This window comes from Miscanthus floridulus, chromosome 4 (assembly GCF_019320115.1).
Source record: "Miscanthus floridulus cultivar M001 chromosome 4, ASM1932011v1, whole genome shotgun sequence".
In the NCBI taxonomy this organism is placed as follows: Eukaryota; Viridiplantae; Streptophyta; class Magnoliopsida; order Poales; family Poaceae; genus Miscanthus; species Miscanthus floridulus.
This window is the reverse complement of record NC_089583.1, coordinates 5,159,249-5,174,571: the sequence shown is the minus strand read 5'-3', so window position 1 is coordinate 5,174,571 and position 15,323 is coordinate 5,159,249.

Here is a 15,323-nt window from a genome sequence, read left to right as displayed (position 1 = left end):
CAATCAGGGTATCATAAAAGGTACTACGTGGTTCTAAATTTGGGCTCCAATATTTTCAGTTCTGCATGTAATAAAAATCTGTCCTAAACCATTATACCAACATATTCTAATATAGTATTGAGGTTGTTTAGGTGCCTTGAGTGAAGTGGCATCAAGACTCAAAAGCAAAGGCAGTTCAAATGCTCATGTTCCCTCCATCCTCGCTGATGGTAAGGATCATGTTCTTTTTAATGAAGCACTCCATTCCCTCATTTAGGTTGAGTGAAGGCAAGCAGCAGACCAATAGCTGTGAACTAAGATAGCTATAAAGAAAACACAACTGATTCAGATAAATCTTGGTCAGTCATGTATGAGGCAGTAACTTAAATGTTTATTTTCGTAAATCAGCATGCGTAATTCGAAACTAATTGACATAATACTTACATGTATAAATCACCAATGATTCAGTAGGTCTAAAGCTCAAATTGTGATGAAAGTACACACTCATTCCATTGAAATAGGAAATAATACAGAGCATGAAAAAAATGAAGGCATGTGTTTCCACTCATATAACTATTACAAATTAGCACCTATGGACTTAATTTCCTTTTTAAATCGTGGAATAATCCAGGGATATATATGCTTGCATCAAGTAAATTTGTCTATAACAACTCATGGGTGGTAGAAGGCCAAAGGAAAGTAGCTCATTGTACACCATGTGTTTAAGTCTTATTAGCAGTATAAGAGCGAATGATACAATTACCTAGAGTCTTTGTAGAACAAATGGAATATTACAGGCCCATAGGACAGAATTGGTGGTTTTGCAAACATATTATAAAGCCAAAGTTTGAAGAGTGCACCGTATAAATTTAGCATGTAGTTCTGCCGATCCTATCGACCTCACCATCTATAATAGCAGGAAAAGTTTCAGAAGGCAACCATATTGAATCTGTAGATACAGTGGTTTTTTTTTCTTCACACCACAAATACTTAGAATAAGTTAGCAAAGCATCAGCAAGTACAAAGTTTATGATCTAAAAAGGGTGAAACTGAGGTCGCAAAGAGTACTGAACATATTTCCATTAATTATTCTGCATCAGTGGTTACATCATGAGAAATATCAGTTTACTTTCTGTTATGTTAGCTCAGTTCATACATGTAAATGGCCTGACATAAGAACAGTGGGCTAGCTCAGTTCATACATGAGAAATATTTTAGCTTAGTTCGCACATGTAGGTTAATAAAATATCAGATGAGTAAATGGACTGCCATAAGAATAAAAATGGCTGGAGATGTGCATGAAAGAGATTTTAATTCAGTTTGTACAACATGAAGCCCTGCCCAAATAAGCTCTAGCTAGAAGAACTAACAGATGCAATAAGTATTTACTCACCAACATTTTGGCAGCCCCAGATCCATATATATTCAATCCAGTTTCCCTCCTGAATTCTGGCCTAGAAATTGCCGGCAAAAATGTATCAAATGAACAAATCTTGAGGTGGCAATTAAGTGAATGTTTTTGTTTTGCTGATCACATCTAATTTGAAACCACACCGATGTAAAGAAACTGCATGATGTAAGAGAACATAAGAAAAGCACCGATGACTGAAGTGAAGGAATGAACGAAGCCAAATAAATTGAACCAAACAAAAATGTGATACCCCAAAAAATATCAGAAAGAAGAAATATGAATATTTTTTCTGCTTCGTCTACTACACAGGCTGCAGCTACCCAAACCAGTGGAGCAACATTGCGCGCGCGTAGGTGAAAAAACGTAGTCAATTCATAGGAACTGTGACCGAACTACCTTTCCTTCGATGCTTGCCTCGTTATACATCTGCTACCTGTCATGCACATTGGACGTTCTGCTGTAGGTGGCCGTCCTTGCCATCTACAAATTGTAGATTGATCAGACAACACATTACCTCAATCAAGAACCTAAAAAACAATGTCCATCATCAAATTAGTTGCTGCCAGGTGGAGAGTATCATACCGTAGCTTGCTTGTACTTCAGGAATTGATTGGTAGAGGTAACAAAAAGAACAAAAGATTCAAGGTTACCATGGCCTGAGCTGTGATGGTTAATTTTTTCTAATGCATGAGTGCCATGTAAAAAAATATCATTTTCTCTATGGGAATGAGGTAAAAAATTTAAGCAACAAAGTGAAACTCGGTGGCCTGCCATCCAGTCTGAGTTCCATACGATAGTTTGGGGAACAGGAGAGGCTAAACCATTAGCTCCAAGCAAGCGATTTTTACATAACTTTTAGGGACAGAACTACAGCAAAACGAAATAACTAATGTGGTCCATAGGTGGCCTTCATGTATTTGGTGAATATTAATATGTTGGCTGCTTTGTGTGGATGCTTACTTGTAGATGGGAAAAATACTACCAAGAAGTGAAAGAAGAGAGAAAGATCTGTGAACACCCATGGCAGGTTTAGAGAGGAGCAAGTATGAGACTGGTCCAACAAGCACTGGGACTGTATCATTGCAGAGCTGCATGAGGGGCAAAAAAAAAAGTTCTGTAGGCATTTTTTTTCATAAAAGAAATGGTGATCCTATCATATTGCTATTAAACTTACGTAGTCATAACCAACATAACTACAAAGAAATGAAAGCATCATTAGTTGACAGACAAATAATTTCGCAGACAGCCAAAGTAGCATTAGTATGCACAAAAAAATTAACAGCCATGTAACAAAGGTTCTGAACATGCTGAATTGTATCCCAAAAGGATGCATGAATACATGAACCTCTTGTCGACTGGCCATGCTTGACAGGGCGTACCAAATCAGGAACCTGCAACAAACAAATCGAGGTACATCTAAAAAATACAGAGGCATAAAATCGAAATACAGCCATAGGAGGAGCTCAGCTAGCTGTACACGCCACAGGGAGAGAAAGGAGCCGGGGGCAGGTTCGGCGTGCCAGAGAGAGAGAGAGAGAGAGAGAGAGAGAGAGAGAGAGAGAGAGAGAAGTCGGGGGCGGGGTTCGGCGCTAGGAGCTCTGGACCTAGGGTTTACTGTAGCATATGAACGCCCGCGGGCTAGAGGAGGAAGCGGCGCCGGGGGCAGCCACCGGCAGGGCCCGGTCACGCTGCGCCGTGGCCGGGGACAGCCACCGCCGGCGGCGACGCGCGGTGCCAGGGCAGAGGCCGGGGAGCGCGGTGAGCCGGCGGCACTTGCCCGGCCGGCACGCCGTGGGGAGGTGGAGGAGGAGGACGAGGGTGGCCGCCCTGGCGGCACGTCGAGAGAGATCAGGAGAGGGAGGGAGCGGACGAGAGAGAGCGAGGAAGGGGAAGGAGAAGCAGAAGTTTGGGGAAGGGAAAGCAGAAGCTGGTATTATATTCTTTTCGCTGGATTCTGAGAAGAAGCCGTAGAAGGTAAATAAGAGCGCGAAGAATTCGAAGAAGCCAGAGAGGACGACGGGAAGCTGCTCCGGACGAGAATCACCTTCAAGAGATCTGGGCCATCGATTCAAAAATCCGACGGAGGGAAAAAATTAGAGCGACGTGGCCGGTGTCTCCTTCTTGGAGTCCTTGCAGGCTTGTATGGGCTTGTATTCTGAGAAGAAGCCGTAGAAGGTAAATAAGAGCGCGAAGAATTCGAAGAAGCCGGAGAGGACGACGGGAAGTTGCTCCGGACGAGAATCACCTTCAAGAGATCTGGGCCATCGATTCGAAAATCCGACGGAGGGAAAAAAATTAGAGCGATGTGGCCGGTGTCTCCTTCTTGGAGTCCTTGCGGGCTTGTATGGGCTTGTATGGGTTATTATGTGCAGTACAGAAAGAAATTTTCTTTTTCAGTTTGGTTGGTTTTCAGATAAACAGAGCAGCATTCTTTTGCAAAGTGCACGATTCTCTAGAGCACGGCACACATCTTGTATGTACTTGTTCAGGTGGCCGTATCCTATTGTCTGGCCTTTTTTCCGGTCGGTGAATTGCAACTGGTTAACTTCATGAGTTTTGTCGTCAGGTGCCGCCAAAGATACGCGGCACAAGTAGAGTAAAAAGCGCCGCTTAAAATAAGCTTGTTTGATCTGATTTCTGATTTTTAATACAAATGAGAGCGGCGAGAATAAGCGCGGCCGAAATAAGCTACAGAAAATGTCTGTTTTATCTATTGGTTTCAGCTTATTTTAGTCATAAGCAGCTTATAAGCTGTATCAAACATGCAAAAAAAAAAAAACTAGGAATGTCGCTCTCGGTTTCTAAATTACAAGTAGTTTTGATTTAAAAAATAGATATATGTATTTAGAAAATAAATGTACAGTTTCAAGGAATATGGTTTTTAGCAGCGACTGTAAACATTTTAAAACCTGGGTACTGAAACTCGAAAACAATTCATCAAAGCCTGTCATGTGCAACACTCCAGTATGAATGAACAAACTTACGAGTTGCAGTCGCAGGCTTGCAGCACGGCATGTGCCAAAGACCACAACGCAAAAAAAGTAGTGACACGTGGTGGACCGGCACATTTTCGCATGGCTCACTTTGGCGCACCAAAGCTAAAAGCTAAAGTAACTCGAGGGGACTCTCTAAAAATCATTCCTAAATGCTATGGATAGAAATTTTGATGGAAAACTATCCTCTAATTTCTTATTTAAATGTAAATGGTTTTTAAATATAGCCATTGTCGGTACGGGACCCACGGGATACCCCGCAAGGACGGGAGAAGAACTAGTCTAACTAAGATTCTTCCCCTGTAATCTTAGCAGTAGTATTATTCTATAATTCTACTAGGAACTCTCATTGTAAATCGACCAGGACTCTGGCCTCTGACTATATAAAGGAGGGCAGTGCTCCTTGGATCAGGAGTTCAGAGAACAATTGTACAACACAACACTTTACGATTAATCCAACGCAAAGGCTAACGCCGACTGAACGTAGGACTATTACTCGATCAAAGATCGAAGGTCTGAACCAGGATAAATCGACTGTCTCTTGCGTTTACCGTCGAGTTCTGCATACGCTGAAGCCCGAACATACTGCCCCGGGTACCCCCGTGACAGGCTATCGGTGGTCAAACATCGACAGCTGGCACGCCAGGTAGGGGCTTTCGGTGACTTTGCACCCGAGAGCTCGATGGACCTCGACAACATGATCTTCTCAAAGGGATCAACCTTCATCTTCGGTTCATGGATCTGCGAGGCAAGCGACAATGGCAAGCTCCAAAACCATCTCCTCGAAGATTCAGATCATCATCAGGACTTTTTCATTTCGGCGACAACGACAGATTAGCTTGCCGGAAGATTCGTGCAGCTCATGATATCCAATCTGACTCAGATATTGCGACTTCGCACATCCGATTCAAACTCAGATTCCGTTTTCAAGACAGAGTCTTATTCGAGTTCTTTCGGAAACCCGAGTTCTTTTCTGACAAAGCTCGGGAACACGACGTCAACCTATCAAGAACACTACTCGAAGTATACTCATAATACTTTAAAGAAGTCGGGTCCTCTTCCGTTCGGACTCCACGGCATGGCAACGTCTTATCAGACACAGGCCCGAAGGATCCACCAATCTGGTGCTTAGAATGCCACTGAAAGGAGCCCAGGAAGGTCTCGTTTTAACTATAACATCTCAGGACTGCATCATCCACTGGCCGGGTTCCGTTCCTGAAGATAGTGACACCCAACTAGTCGACAACGTGACAAAAATAGCTCTACCCTACTAAGAAGGAGACTCGATCTGTGACCTTGAAGCCTCTACTGAAGTTATCAACAACTCTGGCAGTACTAGAAGCCATAGACGATGACAGAACAACTCACGCTAGAGAAGTATTCGTGATTCGCCGTCCTCGATCACCATTGGTCCCCCCAGAAGCACCCGACGTCAGGTCTTCAGATGAATCCGAATCTAATATATCACCATTTATCCAGGGGCACGATGGTGAAACTGAGAGTCAGAGGCAAGACAGAGAGAGAAAGAACAAATTGAAACAAGAACAGCAATGCCGTGCTAAGCAGTGAAAGGACACTTGGATCAAATATGAGTCAGACCTAGCCGAGTACAATAGAAGAAAATCAGAGCGAGAGGTCGAAGAAGGACGAGCAGCGAATACACCCTACGATAAGATCCGAGAAGCACTAGAAGAACTCAGGGCGACTTCATATCCCAATGAAAAACAAGAACAGCTCCAGGACTTCCTTCGATCAACAGTCCTTAGGACGCACGACTGGAAGGGCAACATCTCATGAACAGGAAGATCAAAATCAAAGGAAGTTCGCTTTCGAAAGACTTGGACCAAGTGGAATCGGCCTGGGCATTTTTTAACCGCAAACCGCAAACCGAACCGAACCGCACCGAACCGAACCGAAAGTGTCGGTTTTTTCGGTTTTCGGTTTGCGGTTCGGTTTCTAGTTTTGCACTGTTCGGTGTTCGGCTTGACTTCGGTTTTATACTCAAACCGAACCGATTAACAGAACAAACTGAAGTACATCTCTATGGCAAAAAAATAGAGCGCACACCCATGCTCCGTCGCTCCCCAGACCCAGCCCACCATGGCCCATCCTGTGCTAAAGTTGGCCAGTGTCAACACGCGTCTGTGAGACGTGAGCGTGGTTCACGGACCTGAAAAAATCATTCAATCGCGCTAAGTCCGCCCCCTCCTCAGTTCGCATCCGTCCCCCTCCTCGCGTCTGGTGTCCGCACTTCGCACCCGCCCCCTCCTCGCGTCCGGCGTCCGCACTTGGCATCACATCCGCATCGGCAACTCCACCTTCTCCTCCACCAACTCCGCCTCCTCGATCCTCTTCCTCCAACTCCACCTTCTCCTCCACCAACTCGCGCCCACTCCTCCATCGCCTGCGTCCCCCGCGTCTCCTCTCCTCTCTAGCTCTCCCTCCGACTCCTTCACATCTACCATCCACCTGCCTCCTCTCCTTCCTTTGTGGTGGTGTGTAGGTAGTCCACCACCCTCCTATCTTCCTCTGACGGCACCGTACCGCCCCTCCCTCCTCCTCACACCATCGCCCCTCCTCTACCGGCGAGGCCACCCCTATCTCCTCTCCTTTCCTCTCTAGATCTAGATCTAGAAGGGAAATATGACGACTGCCATTCTTGGGTTTGAGGTGGTTCGTGGAAGGTCATGTCGTCAGGATCCCAACGCGGGTGACGACGGCGGGATCCCAGCGTGGGTGACGGTGGCAGGATCCTAGCGCGGGTGACGGCGGCGGCGGGATCCCAGTGCTGGCAGAATGTCTTGATTAATTCGGTTAAAACCAAAAATCGAATTAAAAAAATCGAAACTGAATTCTACGGTTTTCAGTTTTCTGCAGAACCGAACGGGTGATGTAGGCTAGAAACCGAAGTTTTTTTATAACCGAATAAACCGAACCGAATTAACGGTTAAAACCGAACGCCCAGACTGAAAGTGGAAGTCACAACGAAGAGAGTCGAAGAAATCATAGTCAAAACAACAAAGTCGAACAACCAAAAAAGGCCAGAAGCAAAGCACCTACTCGAACAGCCACGCAAAACTACTCTCACCAAGACAACAGTTGGTAAGAAGGGGGCGCCTGAATCGGAATACACAGAAGCCGGAATGCACGATAGATTCCCTTGTTTCGCAAACAAACTTGCTTCCATACGACTGCCTCATAAGTTCAAGCCATCCAACCACTCCAAGTATGACGGCAAGACCGAACCAAAGCAATGGCTCAGGATTTACTCACAATCGATTGAATTAGTCCGGAGGAGACGATGACATCAAGACCTTGTTCTTTTCCATGGCCTTAGAAACCATGCCACTACAATGGTTTGACAAATTGAATCCAGGATCAATCAAAAATTGGGAGGACTTGCAAAGAGCTTTCTATAAAAATTCCGTGGGTATCATTGCACACCCAATCACCCACGCAGAGTTAAAAGGACTCAAGTAGAAAGGAGGTGAAAGTCTAAGAAATTACTATCGATAATTTGGTGAACTACGAGCTCAAGTACATGACATCACACAACGAGAAGTAATCGAAGCTTTCTCTCATGGAAAAGATTTATGCAAAGAGAACCCAAGAAACAATGAAGAATTCAGACGAATAGTGGAAAAGATGATTACTGTAGAGGAAAAAACAAGATAAAGATTCCCGGATAGAAATAATCGAGACAACCCGGACAGACAAAATCATCGAAACAACAGACAACATGAAAGAAAACGTGGACCAGACAACACAGTAGCAATGGCTGACAAATCAAAGAAATTTACCAAGCCCAGAAGATATGATGACATTGAGAACATATGTTGCCCCTTGCACCCCAATAGAAAGCACACCATCAGAAATTGCTATACCTTCAACGAAAGATACACTAGAAAAGATAGTAAGGGGAAACAATAAAGAAGACAATCAGAAAAAAGAAGGAGACAACCATGAAGACAAGGGATTCTAAAAATCTAGAGGGACAGTGGTAGTAATCTTTGCCGGAGTTCTAGATTCTAGAAGCAAACATCAAGAAAAGCTAGCGTTACGAACCATCATGGCAGCAGAACCTGCTACACCAAGATATCTCAATTGGTCAGAATATTCAATCCAATTTTCAAGAGAAGACCAATGGATCCAGCGTAGGGAACGCAGGCCATTACCCACTGGTTCTAGATCCAACCATTGCCTGGTATGACTGTTACTAAAGTACTAATCGACGGAGGAGCCAGGACTCAACATCATTTTTTCAGAAACTCTAAGAAAGATGGGACTATAACTCGCCGGGATGATCACACCAACAAGCACGCCTTTTATGGCATAGTACCTGGCAAGGCAGCAATGCCACTTGGACAAATCACTCTACCGGTTACTTTTGGGACTCCCTCAAACTACCATATAGAGTTCATCAAGTTTGAAGTCAGCGGACTTCGATTCATCATATCACTGCAATCCTCGGGCGCCCAACACTAACAAAATTCATGGCAATACCGTATTATCCATACCTGTTGCTTAAGATGCCAGGGCCTAATGGTGTTCTCTCTCTTCAAAGTGATTTGAACTACGCTATTTGACTGTGATGTTCAGGCAATCCAAATTGCAGCAAAAGCACAAGCCGACAATGGTAGAAAAGAAATAGCCACTATTGCCGTAGAAATAAGCCAAGAAGAGTTAGAGATACCGGCTAAAAAGCCCAGCATCCTTGCACCACCAAAAGAAGCCAATGTCAAGCAAATCGACCTGGGCACTAGCGATCCCTCCAAAACAGCAACCATCAGCGCCCACCTCTCGGCAAAATAAGAACTCGCGCTCACCAACTTTCTTCAAGACAACAAAGATATCTTCGCTTGGAAGCCAACTGACATGCCAAGGTGTCCCAAGAGAGTTGGCTGAGCACAGAATTGATATCAACGAAGGCTCCAAGCTCGTAAAGCAACAACTACGACGATTCTCAACCGACAAGAAAGCCGCAATTAAAAAAGAAATCACAAAGCTATTGGTAGCCGGGTTCATCAGAGAGATCCTTCATCCAGATTGGCTAGCAAACCCAGTTCTAGTATAGAAAAAGAATACAGACGAGTGGCGCATGTGCGTCAACTACACAGATCTCAACAAACACTGCCCGAAAGATCCATTTGGGCTACCGTGTATTGATCAGATAGTTGACTCAATGACAGGATCCACCCTATTATCATTTCTTGATTACTATTCAGGATATCACTAGATTGCATTAAAAAGAACAAGACCAGAGCAAGACATCTTTCATCACTCTGTTCGGTGCCTACTGCTACAAGACCATGTCATTTGGACTCAAGAATGCTAGAGCCACCTACCAAAGAGCTATTCAAACATGCCTTGGTGATCAGATCGGCGAAAACGTAGAAGCATACGTGGATGACGTAGTGGTAAAGACAAAGAACTCGGATACACTAATTGAAGACCTAAAGCAAACCTTCGAAAACCTGAAAAGATGGAGGTGGAAATTGAATCCAAACAAGTGTGTATTCGGAGTTCCTTCAGGACAACTACTCAGATTCCTGGTCAGTCATCGTGAAATCGAAGCAAGCGCCAAGCAAATTCGAGCCATAATAGAGATGGACCCTCCTTGAAGTGTCAAAGATGTGCAAAAACTAATAAGCGGCATGGCGGCCCTCAATCGTTTCATATCAAGACTGGGCGAAAAATGGTTACCTTTCTTTAAATTGCTGAAGAAGACAGACAAGTTCGAGTGGATAGAAGAAGCCAATGAAGCTTTCAAGAAGCTCAAGGCATACCTCACCTCCTCACCAGTTCTCACACCTTCGAAGAAATACGAAGACATGATGCTATACGTTGCGGCAACTTCTACAGTGATCAGCACTGCAATTGTCGTAGAAAGAGAAGAAGAAGGGCGTGTATATAAAGTACAACATCCCATATACTACATCAGCGAAGTACTATCAGAATCAAAAATCCGGTACCCGCATGTGCAAAAACTACTCTACGCCCTCCTGATCACTTCACGCAAGCTTCGCCACTATTTTGAAAGCCACAGGATTACCAGTAGTGATAGATTTCCCACTCAGAGACATCCTACACAACAGAGATGCAACTAGGGCGCATATCTAAGTGGGCAGTTGAAACTTGGCACTCTCAATATCGATTTCACCCCACGGAAGGCAATTAAATCTCAAGCTCTGGCTAATTTTGTTGCCGAATGGACAGAAATTCAACAACCTGTGTCAAGTACCATCCTTGATCATTGGAAGATGTACTTTGATGGATCACTTAAGCTAGGCGGAGCCGGTGCAGGTGTCCTCCTAATTTCTCTAGACGGAAAACAACTCAAGTACGTCCTTCATATATTATGGCAAGCTACAAACAATGAGGCAGAATACGAAGCCCTCATCCACGGGCTACGTGTGGCAATCACCATCGGAATCAAACGTTTACTTGTTTATGGAGATTCAGCAGTAGTAATCAATCAAGTCAACAAAGATTGAGACTGCACCAAAGAAAACATGGACGCTTATTGTGCTAAAATACGAAAGCTCTAAAAACATTTCCAAGGATTAGAAATTCTACATGTCCTGCGCGATTCTAATATTGTGGTAGACATACTCGCCAAGCTTGGATTAGACAGGGCGAAGGTCCCACCCGGTGTATTCATAGATGAGTTATCAGCTCCTTCTATCAAACAACCCAGTGAGATAACCCCTGAAATCTCAGCCAAAGACACCCAGATCTTGGTAATCACCACTTCATGGACCCAGGTTTTTATCGATTACATCAAAGAAAATAAGTTGCCAGCGGAAAAAGAAGAAGCTACCCAAGTTGTTCGCAGAAGCAAGAACTACGTCCTAGTAGGAGACAAGCTCTACAGAAGAGCCGCATCATCAGGAGTACTCCTAAAATGCTTCTCATTTGAAGAGGGCAAAGAGATCCTAGATGAAATACACTTAGGTTGTTGTGGAAATCATGCCGCTTCAAGAACACTAGTCGAAAAAGCATTCCGCACCGGTTACTACTGGCCAACCGCTTTAAAAGACGCAGAAGAACTCGTCAGAAGATGTAAATGTTGTCAAATGTTCACAAGACAGGCTCAATGTGCCAGCTCACAACCTCATCTGCATCCCACCTGCTTGGCCTTTCTTCTGCTAGGGGCTGAATCAAGTAGGACCCCTCAAGAAAGCAAAAGGCAGGCTTCGAGTACATCTTCGTAGCAATTGATAAGTTCACCAAGTGGATTGAATTCAAACCACTCAGCAAAATATAGCGCTAGCCAAAGCAGTCGAGTTCATCCAAGACATTATGCACCGCTTTGGCATGCCCAATCGAATCATCACAGATTTGGGTTCTCCCTTCACAGCCACATAATTCTAAAGTTGGGCACAAGACTACGGCTTCAGAATAGATTACGCATCAATCACACATCCAAAGCCCAACGGATAGGTCAAAAGGGCAAACGGACTCATACTAGCTAGATTAAAACCAAGATTGTATGAAGAACTAATAGACTATGGATCAAAGTGGATCAAAGAATTACCCAAGGTTGTATGGGGGCTACGGACTCAAATAAGCAGAGCTATCAGATACTCACCTTTCTTCCTAGTGTACGGATCAGAAGTAGTACTACTCGCAGACTTGATCTAGGACGTCACCAAGGATAGAACAATACGACGAAGGAGAAGTAGAATACACCCAAAGATTAGAACTCGACAGTACAGAAGAAGTCAGAGTGAACGCTACCCTTCAATCAGCAAGATACCTCCAAGGACTAAGACGCCACTACAATAAGAATACCCAGTCTCGATCATTACAAGTCGGTGACCTAGTACTAAGAAGAATACAAAAGACCGATGGACGCCATAAACTACTCAGTCCATGGGAAGGTCCTTTTATCGTCACAAAAGTCACCAGACCAGGCACATACAAGCTGATAACTGAAGACGAAAAAGAAGTCAACAATACATGGCACATCAGTCAGCTACGAAGATTCTACGCATGAAAACAACTCAAGGGAAAATATGTATACAAGACACAAGAGATCAATGATCATGATCAACAAAGATAGCGCTCATCAAACAACATATGTATTATTATAGCTTATTAACGATTCACGATCAATAAAGATGGTCTTTACACAAAACATATGTCTTGTTATGACTTTCTCCGAAGTTGTCTTCATTAAGCAAAATGGCTGAAACATGCCTGAGCATATCGTCTGAGAGCAAAATAGCTAAAAAGACGCTTGAGCCCGCCGATGAGGGTAGCTAATAAGCTAACACCCGAATTAAAAAGCAAAATGGCTAAAAAGACGCCTAGGAATACTGGCCGAGAGCAAAATAGCTAAAAAGACGCTTGAGCCCGCCGATGAGGGTAGCTAATAAGCTAACACCCGAACAAAAAGCAAAATGGCTAAAAAGACGCCTGAGCATACTATCCGAGAGCAAAATAGCTGAAAAGACGCTTGAGCCCGCCGATGAGGGTAGCTAATAAGCTAACACCCGAACAAAAAGCAAAATGACTGAAAAGACGTCTGAGCATACCGGCTGAGAGCAAAATAGCTAAAAACATGCTTAAGCCCACCGATGAGGGTAGCTAATAAGCTAACACCCGAACAAAAAAGCAAAATGGCTGAAAAGATGCCTGAGCATACCGGCCGAGAGCAAAATAGCTAAAAACATGCTTGAGCCCGCCGATGAGGGTAGCTAATAAGCTAACACCCGTACCAAAAAGAAAAATGACTGAGAATAAGCCTGAACATAAATCAGAGCAATTTTAAGACAAGACCCTCTAGCTCCTTGTTCTAAATAGCAAGAGGCTCGGGGGCTACACTCAAAAGATCCCAAGAAGTGCTACATGGTTTCGCTCAAGAAAGCACCTGAACAATGCTTGTTCCTGCTCAACAAGACTTGAAGGAAATAAGACAAGGCTTCCAGAACTCTACCATGAAACGCTCGGGGGCTTGCCAGTCCTAGGATACTTTTGCAACCAGAGATAGGACTAGATGCTGACCACACTACGAGCTAAGCCAAGAAGAAGAAGCTGGAGATATCCTAAGTCTTTTTTAATACTAACAAGAACGCAAAGTTTGTCGACACAACGGGCTATACCGAGTTGTTTATAAGTCACAGACGAAAGCCAGACAAGCACTCAACAAGTTAAGGAAGTTTGTCAAGACATCAATCTACATACACTGAGTTGTTTCACATGGCACAGACGAAAGCCAGACAAGTACTCGGCAAATCAAGAAAATTTGTCAAATACAACGATCTACGTACAGCGAGCGGTTTATACAACGCGGATGAGAATCAGAACAGATAGCTACCCAAAGAAAATTCTGATCAATTGGACAACACATTTAAAGAGTAAGCAAGGATTAGACATCCAAACAAAGAAGACATCAACAAAGATAGAGGATCTTCATTCAAGAAAGAGTATAAGTATTCTGTTACAAAAGGTGGAGTGCAGGGGTCGATTACATTCAAGCATTATCATCAGGAGTAGAAACATCAATATTGAGATTATCTACAATCTTCCTGGCTAAGTCATCGACCTCGAGCTCTAACCTCTCGACAGCATCGAGGTACTCTTGGCTCTTGGCTTCGTCAGCAACCTTGGACAAAGGAAAGTTTGGAGAAAGAACCCGGACCTAGGCAAGGACGTTCCTGGTGCAAAGATGGGCACAACGCTTCACGAACTCCTGGAAATGGGTCGGCACTTGGGGAATGAATTGAGCTCAAGAATGACCATCGTCTGCTGAAGTCCGAAGAAGGTCGGCTACTGACCGAAAAGACTTCCATAAAGCTTTCTAGTTTTCAGTAGCCATTGCCAACTTGCCAATCAAGTCCTCGATGATCTTTTAGGCCTGCACAAGATCTCTATTAGCTCCATGCCTAATCAATCTAGCAAGCGCGAGTTCTTCTTTAGCTTGAGCAATTACCTCCTCAGCCTTGTTGTGGCTAGTTTGAGCAAGCGTCTTCATCTCCTCGATACCCTCCGAGAGCTTCTGCTTTTCAACTCGGAGAGCTAGACTAGGCAACAGAAACAAGTCAGCGGAAAAGAAAATCAGAGTACAAAAGAAAAAACGAAAAGTCAGCAGAAAGGGAAGCCAGAATACAAAAGGAAACAAAAAGAACCCGCAATACCTTTGCACTCGTTCTTCGTAGCATCCTTCTGCTTCTCTACCTCTACCACCCAGGCACAAAGAGTTTTCTCCTCCTTTTGATGCGTCTAATGCTCAGTCTCCAACTTGGCCCAGAGGAGGTCAAGCTCGGCCTTCAAGGCACTTACCTCAGAAGACAACTTCTTCTCGTTTTTGGATGAGAAAAAGAAGTCGATATGATCTCAAGAGAAAGACTGAACAAAGAGAGAGAGAGAGAGAAGGCATAAGAAGAAAATGAAGATCGAACATCCAAAGAAAGAACTCTAGCAAAACTCACCTGAAGCTTTTCACCAAAGGAAGTCGAAAGGGCCCTCTAGGCAGTAGTCAATTCTGACAGACATTGGGTGGCGTTGAACTACAGCAACACTTCGTCGTCCAAGCACTGACTACTGGTTCTAAGGAGAGCAGAGGGAGAAGCTAGCGAAGGCAAAGAAGGCAGAACTAGGGCTGTATCCTAGGAAGCCTCGGCTACCTCTCTAGAAGTACCCACCGCCGTGGCCACGGTCACCTCTGGAGCAACAGGATCAGCAGCGGCAGGGGACCCGGCTTCCCTCACAGCTACCTCACCAATCGAACATCCCAAGTCCAGAGACTCAGCGCACAGAGGTGGGTCAGCGGACTGAGAAGAAGTAGGTGGAGGGTTAAGGGAAGGCAAGGTTCTGCAAAATCACAAGAAAAATCGATGATAAAGAATATGAGCGAGGGAAGAACAGAGAGAGAAGCAAAAAGGCATAACAAGGAATCACTTACTCAGCTATCTTCTTCCTCATAAGACCAAAAG